Genomic DNA, 13,692 nt, shown 5'->3' with positions numbered 1-13,692 from the left:
CCCTGCCGGCCCCCTCCAGCCCCGATCGATCCAGTTTCTTGGCAATAAAGCATTTTTATTGTCAGCTGCCCTGAATGCCAAATGTGAGCCTGGTCCTGCTTCCCCCCAACCTGCTTCCTCACCACCCCTCCCCCAGCCCTCCTCCACCCCCTGGCCTGCCATCGCCCCACCAAAGAATCAGCATCGTCCATCACCAAGACCCCCTCCTCTTCCTCCTCATCCATGTCAGCTGCAGTCCCTGCACATCTTCAATAACCCACCAGCTCTCCACCCCCACCTAGGCTGCTGTGTTCCCCTCCCTAACCCCAGGCCCATAGGGGAGCAGAAAGGTGGGCTCTGGATGAATGGTCTTGTGGGGCACAGGGATGGGCAGGAGGAGGAAGAACAGAAGGGTGTTGGAGTGGGCAGCAGGAGATGGCCACAGGTTGAGGGAGGTGTTGGCTAAAATCAGGGGAGCAGTAGCCTGCCCTGCAGCCGCAGCCAACAGGGGCCACCAACAAGAACAGATGGGGTGTCCCCAGCACACCACGGTGAGGGGGAGGCAGACCCAGCCTTGGCCCTGTTGCAGCCCTTGGGACCCCCTGTACCCCTTCTATTCTGAAGGCTGCCTCTTTTTCTGGGAGGCAGCTGAGTGAAGGCGGAAAGACAGGGGCGGCAGTTGGACACCTCTCCATAGATCAGCCTCATCTCTGCGCAGGACCAGGGAGGGACACACCACACACCCGAAGGACCGCTGGTGTGAGGGGCTGAGAAGAGGGTGTTGGGGAAGTAATTTGCAGAAGGCCCAGTGGCCCCACCACAGCTTGCTTTTCTCCCTTCCCTTCTTTCTTTTCTCTTTTTCTCTTTCTGCTTTCTCTGTCTCTTCCTCGCTTTCTCTGTATGTTTCCGTCTCTCTGTTTGACTCTGATTCTTTCCTTTATTGCTGCCTCTCCCTCCAGGGATTTAAAAACCTGCACATACTTCTCTGTTCTACCTTTCAAGGCTCCGGTTATTCCCTCCCTTCACTCCTCTTTTCTCTGCTCTGTTTTTCCCTCTACCCTTGCCCCCCTCCATCTCTTGTGTCTTCCTACATCTCTCCTGGTTCAGCCCCCCTCCCACTACTGTAAAAATAAACAGAGCCCCTGAAACATCAACGGGAGCAGAGAGAAAGGGTCTCTGCCCCTCTGCTCGCTCTCTCTCACAGTATCAGTAACTGCTGGAGTGAGAGCTGTCTACACCTGCAGACGTGGAGCTGGAGTCCTGAGGGCTGGGCCCTCTGTCTGCCTCACACTTCCTGTGTGGCTTTGCTCAAGTCACTTGCTTGTTCTGAGCCTGGTTTTCCCCTGAAAAATAAGCAGTTCAGATGGTGTTCGTGGCATCTCCTGTGTCTTGAAAGCCCAGGGTTCTTTTAGTTTCTGCAAAAGGACTGGGGGCTTCTCTAGCAGGATTCCCCACTCTGGTGAATGTGGTCATCCCACTGTCATATTAGGGGCCCCCATGATGATATCTCAAGGATGCAGGACTGGGCTGTCACTATCTCTTGGTGGCTTGGGAAGATGAATCTGTAGAAATAGGAAGGACTGCTGGGCATGATGGTGCACACCTATGATCCCAGTCCTGGGAAGCTGAGGCAGGTGGATTGCAAGTTAGAGGTAGCCTTCAGCATCTTAGTGGGACTCTGTCTCAAAATAAAAAATAAAAAGAGCTCAGTGGTTGGGCTGGGGTTGCAGCTCAGTGGTAGAGCACTTACCTAGCATGTGTGAGGCCCTGGGTTCAATCACATATAAATAAATAAATAGCATAAAGTTCCATTGACAACTAAAAAAATAATTAAAAAAGAGCTCAGTGGTTAAGTACCCTTGGGTTCAATCCTCAGTCCCTCTCTCTCTCTCTCTCTCTCTCTCTCTCTCTCACACACACACACACACACACACACACACACACACACGCACACAAAAGAAAGAAAGAAAGAAAGAAGAGAGAAAGCAAGCTCTGGTATGCCAAGGTTTTTCTGCTCAGTCTGGGCTTAGGAGTGACATGACTGGGGTCATGCTTTAAGGAGTAGTGTGAAAGATAGATTCAAGATCCCAGGCCCCACCTCCATTATCAGATTTCTGGGTTAAGAGTTTTGTATGTGACAGGGGTCTGTCGATATGACTGATACTGAACTGATCCCTAGTTCAGTATCTGTCACATGGACAGGGTTCAAGGGATATGTGTGGAGCAAATGATGGAATGAAGAGCCTATGCTGTAGGATAGGCCAGGGGGTGGAGAGAGAGAGAGAAGGGTGGCCTCAGAAAGAGCAGAGACAGAGCAGAGGAAAGAGCAAGGGATTCAGAATCTCTGGGGTGAATTGAGAAGCCGACAGATGGGGGTCACTTGACAGGAAAATAATTCTGAGGTGACCCTAGATCTCCTTTCTAAGCTGCCATCTTCATCCAAGACTCAGTGACCCAACTGGTCACTCCACTGCACATCCACAGATCTTTCCACTAAGTCAGTGTCCATGTCTTGCTGTCTTGGTCTACAGATCCCTGGTTATGAAGGGAGTAAGAAGCTCTGTGTCACACAGGTCCCACTGACTCGAGGGATGAAGCCCTTTAGGTTAAAAAAGTTGTGTGTAGACACTCATGCCTAGCCACAGGTCACATGCTTGCTTATACCTCAGCTAGTTGTAAGTGTTTGACTACCCTCAGATAACAGCTTTCCAGCTGGTAAAAGGCCTTCCTAAGAAAAGAGAGCCTTCCTTCAGGCTGGTTAGTGGGGAAGGCCAGGGCATGAGCTAGAGGACCAGGGCTGGGCGACAAGATTGGCAGGAATGGCTTAGGAGTGTGGGATTCTAGTGGGGTTGAGAAACCTGGAATGAAGGGAGGGCTCTGGGTCAGAAGATAATTCGATGGGCAGGAGATAGGGGATGCTTCTGCAGCAATGACCTCACTACCTCTATGGCTTCCTGAGGATCATACACTTGGTCAGGAGCTATTCCTTGAAGTTCAGGACTCATCAATACTTCCCACTTCCTGCCTTGGCAGCTAGGTGCAGATTTGGGAGTCCTTTCTCATCTGGCTCTAGATGTCCCCTCTGTTGCATGGCCCTCCCTGAGTGTTCCTCTCTCCACTGGCCTCTCATCATTTTTTGCTCACACTGTTCCCTCAAGTGGAAGAGTAACAATCCTAATAGCTGCTTATGGACAGCTTTTTGGGACCTGGGTTGTCTTGCTGACTCTGACACGTTAGGTGCAGGCATTGTCATTAATCCTGCTTTCAAGATAGGGCCACTGAGGCTAAGAAGGCAAGTGGCTTGCTCATGGTCACCAAATGGTTAGTGCCAGAGTCAGGACTGCCATTTAGACCCAATGGTTCTGGCTGACTTTCATTGATTCAACCCAGAAATGTTTTTTGAGAGCCCCCAGCTAAGGAGGTGCTTAGAAAATATGAATGCTTTAGTGTGAGGGGTTCAAATCCTGACTCTGCCGTGGATTCACTGTGACACCATGGTAGTTGGATTTTTCTCTCTGATCCTGTTTCTTCCTCTGGGTCATAACCACCACCTCATAGGAATTAGTGAAGCCGGAAATATAAAATACAATAAGATTACCTGATAAAAGGCCGTGCCCCTCCTCCTTGCTCCTCTCTGAAATAGTGCTCATCCCCTAGTTCTGGCTCTTTTAAGCTTTTATATTTTTGGAGCACTTTTTCTAAAGCATTATCAATATTCATTCTCTGCTTGGATCCTCATTATTCCTTGTAATAGATGAATTATTATCTTGGTTTAAGGAAGTGGAAACTAAGGTTCAGAAGCCTCAGGTGCCCCTGTGGAACAAATGCATTCAGCATTCTGTTGAGTACTCTCCATGAGCCAGGTGCTTGTTGGGTACTGAGCATACTCTCTCTAGGTGTTAAGAGTAGACAAGACTCATCAGGGTCAAGCATGGAAGTAGGAAGATCCTCAGGGAGAAGGTTGCTAAAGTCATTCAGGGCAGAGATTGGTGGCCTGGATTGCAGTAGGGGAGTGAAGGAATCAGAGGGCACTTTTGGAATTGGTGATGATATTGAGGCTCAAAGACATTGAGAGAGAGTTAAGGTCTGGGCTTGCACATACCTGAGCTTTTCCTCTCACCAGGGCATCTGCTACTTTTTCTCTAGAGGCTGGAGGAACCTCTGGGAGGTAGGGGCCTGGATTGCATCTATTTATTGGTCTTCACATAAACTGCAAAGTTCCTGGTGTTCTTAGCACTGAGCAGAAGTTTGTGATCAGAATGAGATCAAGCCTGGAAGTGAGTGAGAGGCATTCCCTTGGAAGATTCCATGAAGGAGGTGAACTCTGAGTAAGGTGGTGTCAGGAACAAGTAGATCTGAAAGGTGTAGGCTCCTCTCACACCTAGACTTGCTTGTGGGCTTGCAGAAGGTGCCAAGAGCCTGTAAAGTGGAGTGGGGAATACCGTTTGGTCTGCATCCCAGAGTCCTTGTGACTCAAGGCTGGCAATCAATAGACAAGCTCCTAGTGACTGGCTCTTATTGGCAGGAGGCTATAACAAGACAGGGAAGGGAGACATGTGGATATCTTGGACAGCAAAGCCCAGGTTTAAGTCCACCATTTGAGTCAAAGGGAAGAGGTGGGCAAAGCGTAAGTTTGAGGAAGAAAACCATGTTGGCAACATGGACTTTGCTGTCCAGCTGCCTGGTACTGGTCATAGTTCCATCCCCATAACCACAGGTAAATGACCTAACTTGCTAAGCATCAATGTCCCCACTGGAGAGTGGGGAGCTTAGTGGAAGGCCGGGCCTTTGATTTCTTCTCCACCCCCACCCAGGTGCACACTCCCAATAGTCCCCTTTGGCAGGGTATGGAGGTCATTTTCTCTTCAGCAAATATATACTGAATACCCACTACATTGCAGGCACTGGAGACACAGGAAAGACACAACTCAGTGGGATTATTGTCACAAATGTAATCTGAATGTTGAGTGGTGGGTTCATGTTAACACATTATTAAAAACACTTAAATTGGGCTGGGGTTGTAGCTCAGTGGTAGAGCACTTGCCTAGCATGTGTGAGGCCCTGGGTTGGATCCCCAGCACTATGTAAAACTAAATAAACAAATAAAGGTATTGTGTCCATCTAAAACTAAAAATATTTAAAAAAACACTTAAGTAAACAGATAAATAATGAAAAAGGGCTCTATCTAGCTCAGTGATGGGAATACACCATGACCAAGGTTTATAATTAATCCAGTTTTTTGCACCTGAAGTATTTTTTAAAAGGAAGACAAAATATAATAGGACAGCCAGGCATGGTGGTACATGCCTATAATCCCAGCAGCTGGGGAGGTTGAGGCAGGAGGATTGCAAGTTCAAAGTCAGGCTCAGCAATGGTGAGATGCTAAGCAACTCAGTGAGTTCCTACCTCTAAACAAAATATAAAATAGGGCTGGGGATGTGACTCAGTGGTTGAGTACCCCTGAGTTCAATCCCTGATACCCTCCCCACCAAAAAATAACAGGACAGACATGCTCCCCATCCTCCAAGCAAAAGCATTCAGGTTGTGGAAGAGAGACAATTAGCAAGTTCATAATACATAACACATGGAAACTTGAACATTAGAGGAGAGTGTTAGAAGAAAATGCAATATGGTAAAGAATGGAGTGATGAGAGAAGAAGAGTTAGAGTGATCAAAAGGACTTCTCTATAGAGGTCATGTTTAACTGGAACCTCGCAGTAAGTGAGGGGAGAAGGCAGGAGAATGACTGGGGAAAGATTGCATGAGGCAGGGGAAGAGCAAAAGCAAGGTCTTGAGGCAAGGAGGAGAGCTTGGGCTTGGGGTTGCAGAAAGCGAGATCCAGCCAGCATGAAGGAAGTGTGTAGAGGATGGGAGAGAGCCAGGGGGAGTACAGAAGGGGTGGCGTCAAGTCACAGGGCACAATCTAGAGTGGCCTTTACAGTAAGAAGTCTTAGAACTGGCTTACTTTGCCAGCCTCCCCCATGGCCTTCCGGTCTTGGCTGTTAGTACCCTGGACAGCAGCCTCAGTCCCGCCAAGTGTTTGCAGCTACGGGCGCGCCCTATCGAACGCTGGACACCAACTTATTTAAATTTGTTTCTGAGCAGTGGAATGAAAGAGGGAAGAAGAGTCAGATGATGCTATCACGTGTACAAATTTGCCCTTGCCTTCAGGAAGCTTATGGTGACTGGACAGGACAAAAATGGACAGTTGAATGAATGCTGACCCAGCGAACATCTCTATCATCACCACTAGAGTTGAGGTGTCAAAGGCACCCCAGCATCCATAAGTTCCTTCCCTGAATCCCTTCCCAAGCACCCTCTCTCCCTGCTGGAGGCAACCACGAGCCTCTAGCCTGATAAACCTTTAGGATAATCATTGCTTTGCTTTTCTACCTGGTATTCTAATTTTAATTTAAAAATGAATATGATCTCATAGCCAAAACCAAAATCATTTACAGAAAAGGTTAAAATTTCCTTTGAATCCTCTATGCTTCTCCAGTCTTGGTTCCCTCACCAAAGGTAGTAGTCATTAGTTAATTCATTATCTTTCAGACCTTTTCCTCTCAATGCCTGTGCACCCACAGAAAATGTAGAGTGTTTTACCTAAATGATATCTAAGTGTAAACTTCATTCTGCAACTTGATTATTTTTTCTCAATAGTGCCTTGGAGAGCTTTCCACGTCCATATCCATAGATATATATCATTCTCACTCATGACCATATAAGATTCCTGAATATGAACATACCACCAATTTATTTAACCACTGTTCTATTGGTGGCATCAAGATTGTTCCTGATTTTATCAATCTCAGACTTTGATTTAAGAAAATTATATTTGTTCTAATTAGTTATACATGACAGTAGAATGCATTTTGACACATCATACATAAATGGAGTATAACTTCTCATTCTTCTGGTTGTACATGATGTAGAGTCACACAGGTCATGTGATCATGTATGCACATAGGGTCATAATGTCCAATTCATTCTATTATCCTTTCCACCCCCACATCCCCTCCCTTCCCTTCACTCAGACCTTGATTTAATGAACTCTTTTGTACTTATGGCATGATGGCAAGTTTATACTTAACATGAATGAAGTTCTTGTCATCCTGTGTTACTGCCTCCATTTCACAGATAAGGAACCTGCAACTCAGAGAGGGAAGTCCTTGACCTAGTTATAAGGCAAATAAGTGGGAGAACCCATTTAATCTGTCTAACCCTCCAACTAGTCATAATATTCATGTATATGTATACTTATACTTACTCTATGGGGAAAATGTCCTCATTCAATACATTTTGGAGCCCTGGATATATGCTGGGTCCCAACTCAACAATAATGAATCGAACCCAGTCCTATCCTTAAGAATATCACAGGCTGCAGGGGACAGCCTCACTGGGAAGCAACTCAAGACAGTACGAATAGTGCTAAGGCCCAGGGGTGCTGCCTGGTCCTGTAGGAAGACTGGGGTCCTTCCTATTGATTGGGTTTCTGGTGGAGTCAGGGAAGGCTTCCAGAGAGGGGAGATTTGAGCAGGGGGTAGAATCTGTGTGGAAGATAAAGCAGGCAGGAGGGACACGGCACGCATCGTAATCCTTGTTGCTGAGCAAAGCTTGAAGGTGAACTCAGAGGGCAAATGGCTGAAGAGGTTGACAGGGGGCATATCCATTTGGGCTTGGAGATCCAGCCATAGACTTCAGTTTGTGGGCCATGGAAGCCTGGAGGGAATTGCTCATTCAACAATAACAGGGTTCAAGCCCAGCACTGATAACATTAGGATACCATGGTGAAGAAAACAGAAAAGAACACCTGCTTTCAGAGAGCTTACATTTTAGATGTCAAAATACTAAAACAGCTAGATAGTAATTAAATTCAAAAGCCCATGAAGAAAATAAAAATGAATATTATAGTAGAATGTGATGAATATAGTGCCCTCTAAGGAAGTGACCTCTGAGATGAATCTTATTTGGTAGGGAGGAAGGTACCAGGGATTGAACTCAGGGGCACTCAACCACTGAGCCACATCCCCAGCCCTATTTTGTATTTTATTTAGAGACAGGGCCTCACTGAGTTGCTTAGAGCCTCAGTTTTGCTGAGGCTGGCTTTGAACTTGTGATCCTACTGTCTCAGCCTCCCAAGCCACTAGGATTATAGATGTGCGCCACCACACCCGGCTCCAAGCTGAATCCTAAAGGATGAGAAAACTGGGAGGAGGTGAGTGGCATTCAAGAGCATCAACCAGGTCAAAGGCCCCAAGGTGGGGATGAACTCAGTTCCTCCAGTGTAGCTGGAGTTTGGTGCTTGTGTGGATAGAGGCCCTTCAGAGCTCTTGAGGCCATGGTATGGGGATTTGATTTGTCCTGGGGGCATCCAGGAGTCCCCAGAAGGCCCTGGGTGGACAAGGATAAGGGTCTGGACTAAGGAGATTCATTTCAGCCTTTGGACAGCTCCCTGCACAGGGGAGACAATAGTGGTCACTGAGATGCTGGAAGAGGGGAAGTCAGAGCTGGAGCAGAGCAGGATGCATGTGTGCATGTGCATGTGTGTGCACACGTGCAATGGAAAGTCTGGGTGCAGAAGGGGATGTCCATGGGTACAGTGACGAGACTCTAGGAATCTGCTCCTTTGGAGACCAGTGAGTATATGGCAATGGAAATGAAGGACTGTGTTCTTGGGGGACCTACAATCTGAGAGAGACATGTGTTAGGGTAAGAGCAATGAGCTCAACACAGCAATTTAAGCACAGGCTTGTGGGTCAGCAAGACTTCAGGTGACTGTGGGCCTCAATTTCCTCATCTTTAAAATGGGATATTAAGAGTCCTTACTTCTAAGGTGGCAGTGAGGAATCAAGGGATTCTAAATAAACTCAGTGAGGTCTTCCATAGAGTAGACCTGCAATTCATTCTCTTTCTGTTTGAGCTGATCATCAGTCTTTCTTACCTTTCTTGCTTCTTTCAAGCCACAGAATTTTAGAGCTGAAAGAAGTCTTAACAGTATCCCTTTAGCCTACCTTCCTCTTAGAGTTGGGAAACTGAGGCCGAGAGTGTACAGGGAGGCTGCCCCTAAATCATCAGATGTCCAGTTGTAAAACAGCAACCTGGTCTTCTGATTTTTATGTTTTTTTGAGCCACAGCACAGAACTTCTCTTCTTACTTGAGGTGACTGTACATTCTGGTGGATTTGGGAAGCTCGGGTAGTAGTGGGTATGTCCAGTGTCTTGTGTCAGTGTGGTTTATTAAGCATCACTGGTTGTCTGATCCATAGACCTTACTGATTCCAAGGTGCTTCTTTCTGATCTTCCCCCAAATTTGTTCCCCTTCCCAATGTCCGTCAGAGATAGCCTAGCATCCCCCCCCACCGCCCTTTGATCTCCTGGTCCCTAGTGACTGTAGATTGAGTTTGTATCCTCACCTTCACCTCATGTTTCAGTCTTCCCTGGCTGCCTGGACCAGTGTCCACTCTCAGCACTGGTCATCCTGCCTCCAGATTCACCCCACCAGCCAGTCTCCATACCAGTCCCTGGTGGCTCTTCCTCACTCAGAACCTCCCTCTCAGCAGCCTTCCATCTACAACATCAAATCCATCCTTAAGGTTCTTGTCTCTCTGGGCCCTGATCTTTCTCATCCAAGCTTAAGCTCTCCCTCCTCCCCCATCTTCCTATGCAGGAACTACTTCCAAGTAGCTGGGCTCACTCTTGACTCCTTCCTCTTTTCCACACCCCAGATTTATCTAGCTACCAAATCCTGTTTTGTCTGCACAGAAAATTTCTTCCAGAGGCACCTCCTTCTTTCCTCCCCCACTGCCACTTTCCTGGTTCTGTCCTCATCATCCCTCATGTGGACACTGTATCAGCTTCCTCATGGCTGACCCCCTCACCCTCTGGTTCTTTGGTGTACCCCCACCACCACAGCCATAATCATCCATGAAAATGTTCACAAAATCATGTCATTTCCCTGCTTAAAACTCTCTCGTGGTGTCCCACTGTTCTTGAATCAAATTCCATAATTCTTGCCAGGGGCTGCAAGGCCCTGTGTGGCCTGGCCCTGCACCTCTTCACCTCATCATCATATCCTCTTCCTCATTCACTCTGTACCTGCTGAACAGGCTGATTTTCAGTTCCTGGAATTTTCATGTTGCTTGCTGCTTTAGGGCCACCAACTCTTCTGTTCACACTGCCTGGAATGCTTTTCTCCACATCTTTTGCATCCTGAATATTGTGCTGAATTACAAAGTAAATGTTACCTCCTTGGGACAGATTTCTGCAATGTGCCACCATCCATTTAAGCTCCTTTATCTATTCTTTTTTTTTTTTTTTGGTACTGAGGATCGAACCCAGGAGTGCTTAGCCACGGAGCCACATCCTCAGCCCTGTTTTATGTTTTATCTAGAGACATGGTCTCACTGAGTTTCTTAGGGCCTCGCTAAGTTGCTGAGGCTGGCTTTGAAATCATGATCCTCCTGTCTCAGCCTCCCAAGTCGCTAGGATTACAGGCATGTGCCACTATGCCTGGGTCCTTCACCTGTTCTTGAAAGCACTTTTCCCAAATTGGGATTATATATTTATTTGGTGATTTAAAAAAAAACTGATCCTCCTCTCCAAAAATGTAAGCTCTGGGGGGTGAGGGATAAAGCATATCCCTGTATTCTCTGGGTTTAGCCATGTCCTGGCACAGTAGCATTTCCTGGATACTGACTGAGGGATGGACTAGCAGATATTTTATCTGCATGTCTTCCCCCCACACCATGAGCAACTTGAGTGCAGTCAGGTCTAGCTCATTTCTGGGTCCTCTGCTCCCAGCACAGGGCTCAGAACCCAGAAACATGTAGGAAATGTATAGAATAAGGAACTGGAGAAGGGTTGGCTTACTTTGAGGCAGGACCAGATGGGGTCAGAAGGAACCTAGTTCCTTGCTGAACATCCAGAAACTGGCTCTAAGAGCTGTCAGAGTTGGGTGGGGGCTGTGGAGGATTCCAGTGTTCCTGAGTGGACAGAGTGGCTATTCCTGTTGTCCAGTGGATGATGGGGAGGCTTCCAAAGTCTAAAAGGAGGTCCATGGCAGAGCAGAGAGAGAACAAGCTGTGGGGAGAATGGACCCAGGTTTGAATTCATACTCTACCACTCACACGCAATGTGACTTGGGTCAGATGACTCTACTCTCTGAACCCCACCAACAAAATGGGGGATGATAACAAACCTTACCTCTTCAGACTGTTGTGAAGATTTAGGAATAATTTATTGGTTCAAATAGCACAGAATAGACAGTGATGCTGCTGCTACTGCTAGTGTTGATGACGATAGTGAGGAGGAAAAGGTAAAGAAATATTTTGAGTCCCTAGATGCTGGTCGATCCATATAGGACTTGACTTTGACTTGGGGCTGTTGAAGAAATAGTCCTGAGGGAACCTCAGATCCAGGGGGTTAGGTAGCATGTCAATAGGAAGTAGTTCTGAGCCCAGAAAATGGGAAAGTGGGCAAGAGATGGGCAAGCACTGCCTGCGGTGGGCCAGAGCTGAGGCTGGGCATGGTTTGAGGGTCACTGAGGCCCCTGACGGACTGCCTGGCCTGCAGCAGGGTTGGCCACACTTCTCTTTATGGGTTTGTCTGCCATTCCTACCATCCTTGTTTTCCTGCCCATGTAGGTCTCTAAGCCAGCTCTCACTATCCCTCGGAGGCTGTCCCTGGCCTGGACTCTGCTGAAGGCCAATGTGCTTAGATGCAGAAGGGAGGCCAGGCAGAGAAAAATTGGTGCTAATGAATATGGGGCCCAGGTTCACTTCCAAGTCCAGTCATGGACTCAGGGTATGGCCTGCAACTCAGTTTCCCTGTCTCCCACCAGGCAAGGGTTCTGAGGTGCCCCTCTGAACTCCCACATGCTAAAACCCTACAGATGAGGCCAGCATCTATGGGGAAAGGCCCTTTGGGTCTCCACATAGAGCAGGGATGAGGCTGAAGGCTGAGCAGAAAGACTGCTAAAGATAACAGGAGTCCAGAGAGATACTGGGGAACTGAGCCACAGAGAGTGTCCCCAGGGGTGGCCGGGAGGAATAGGCCATGGCAGGGGGGCCCTAAGGGGTGAAGAATCTCTCTCTGCTGTCCCCGGTGGGCTGGCTGCTGCCCCCCCACTCTCCTGCGGGCCCCCGGGGGACCTCGCTCTAATAATGTATTTGATCGACTCGCCAGCCGCGTACAAGCGATTATTGTCTTGTCGGGAGTCAAACGTATCGATCCGGCGAGAAATATGAGCGGAGCAATGGGGCCCGCGTGTCAGTTACCAGCCCCGCTGGCCCTGGGGAGCCCCCTACGTCTCCTTTAATTACCGCTCAGCCCTGAGCCCAGCCTGGCCTCCCCTGTGCCGCCTCCCTGCAGGCTCCCTACACCTCGAGTGGCCCCCACTGCTCCCCAGTGCCTGTGTCCTACCTGCCCTGTTCAGCTTGGCTTGAGTCCTCTTCTCTGTCAGGGAGGCCACCATCTCCCCCTGCCTGGGTCTCTCCATTCCCAGCTGTCAAGTCCTACCTACCTACTGTGTCCCAAATTCTGCCCCTCTGTTCTCTCTTGGGCAGGCCCACCCCAGGTCCCCTCATTCAGGCCCAGGGATTGAGCTCTGGTCTGAGGCAATAACAGTAAAGCCAACATGGGAGGTGACAGGGGTGGTGATTTCATCCCCCGAGGGAGCAAGTAAGGCCTTCCCAGCTCCTGGACTCCCCTTCAGACCTGGGAGCACTGCCCTAGAAGTGGGCGGTCCTCTCCTTGCTCCACTTAAGGGGCTGGCCTGGAGTCATGTGTAAAAGTGTGCTTCTCACTTTGATGATGCTGAATATGTTCAGGGTGGAGCATAGGGGTGTCCAGTGTATTTTGCCCCCCATTAATGTCATATGACCCCCATTTCCAACCCCCCCCCAAACATAAATCCTAAATGAAAACAGAGCTCACTGGGCAAATGCAGCTCTAAGACAAGGCTCCAGTAGCCCACTGCCACCAGACTGCTATCTGAAAGACCTTCATGTGTGGAACCCTGCAGCCAGATGCTGTGTGGTCTGTGGGTGTCCTCTGTGCAATGGCCTTGACGGTATGGAATGTTGTGGAGTGTGGGAGCCTAGAAACTGTCCTCCCTGTGCAGATGGGAGAACTGTGGTCATCCCTGTCTTGCCCACCTGCCTGCCCAGGTGTATCCGGGTGACTGGCCATGTGCAGATGGGGAGGGCACCCATGTAGTTGTGCTTGTCTATCACATCCCTTGTGGGTGTGCATGTGTGTGAATGTAGATACACGTGGCCAGACCTAGACTGGTCATATGTGTAGATGTGACCTTGTGCCCAAGGGTCCACATAGAGGAGTAGAAGAAGGTGTCTGTATAAGGGAGAGACCATGGTCAGGAGGGAGGACTGGGGCCATGTACACAGAGATGTGTTCATAGGAGTCTGTGTGTGTTTGAAGTGCTAGGGTCCACGTGTAGAAACACTTGGGGTGAGTCCAAACGTGTGTTTGCGGACGTGTGGTTTGGGGGGCCCCCACAGCGTGGGGCACAGCGTGTCCCGGGGAGTCCCGGGCCGCAGGAGAGGTATTTGGAGGCGCCTTGTGATTCTGCATCCTCGGACCCTGTACGTCGAGATAAGGAAGAGGCCCGACGCTTTGGCGCCCCTTTGTCTGCTCCGCGGTGCGCGGGGAGTCCTGCGCCTTTGTGTGACCCTCGCAGGTGTGCGCGCGGGGGCGG

The 13,692-nt window shown here is 48.8% G+C and overlaps 1 protein-coding gene and 1 long non-coding RNA gene across 5 annotated transcripts in view; one reads left to right on the top strand and one right to left on the bottom strand.

The window, feature by feature from the left end:
* Nucleotides 1-13,692, top strand: part of Pou2f2 (POU class 2 homeobox 2) — a 62,940-nt gene that overhangs the window by 9,701 nt on the left and 39,547 nt on the right. The window lies entirely within an intron of this gene.
* Nucleotides 1-13,692, bottom strand: part of LOC125612600 — a 21,562-nt gene that overhangs the window by 6,964 nt on the left and 906 nt on the right. For 2 of the 4 annotated variants that reach the window (XR_007343072.1, XR_007343073.1), the window contains exon 3: nucleotides 4,082-4,398. The exons of 1 other annotated variant lie outside the window; for it this stretch is intronic. This is a non-coding gene — a long non-coding RNA (uncharacterized LOC125612600). Of the gene's footprint in view, nucleotides 1-4,081; nucleotides 4,399-6,932; nucleotides 10,200-10,847; nucleotides 11,058-13,692 lie in introns of those variants that run through there. One more of the 4 variants, XR_007343070.1, reaches the window with a different exon arrangement.

This window comes from Marmota marmota, unplaced genomic scaffold (assembly GCF_001458135.2).
Source record: "Marmota marmota marmota unplaced genomic scaffold, marMar, whole genome shotgun sequence".
NCBI lineage: Eukaryota > Metazoa > Chordata > Mammalia > Rodentia > Sciuridae > Marmota > Marmota marmota.
The sequence above is the reverse complement of the archived record's forward strand: the minus strand, read 5'-3'. Positions and strand labels throughout refer to the sequence as shown.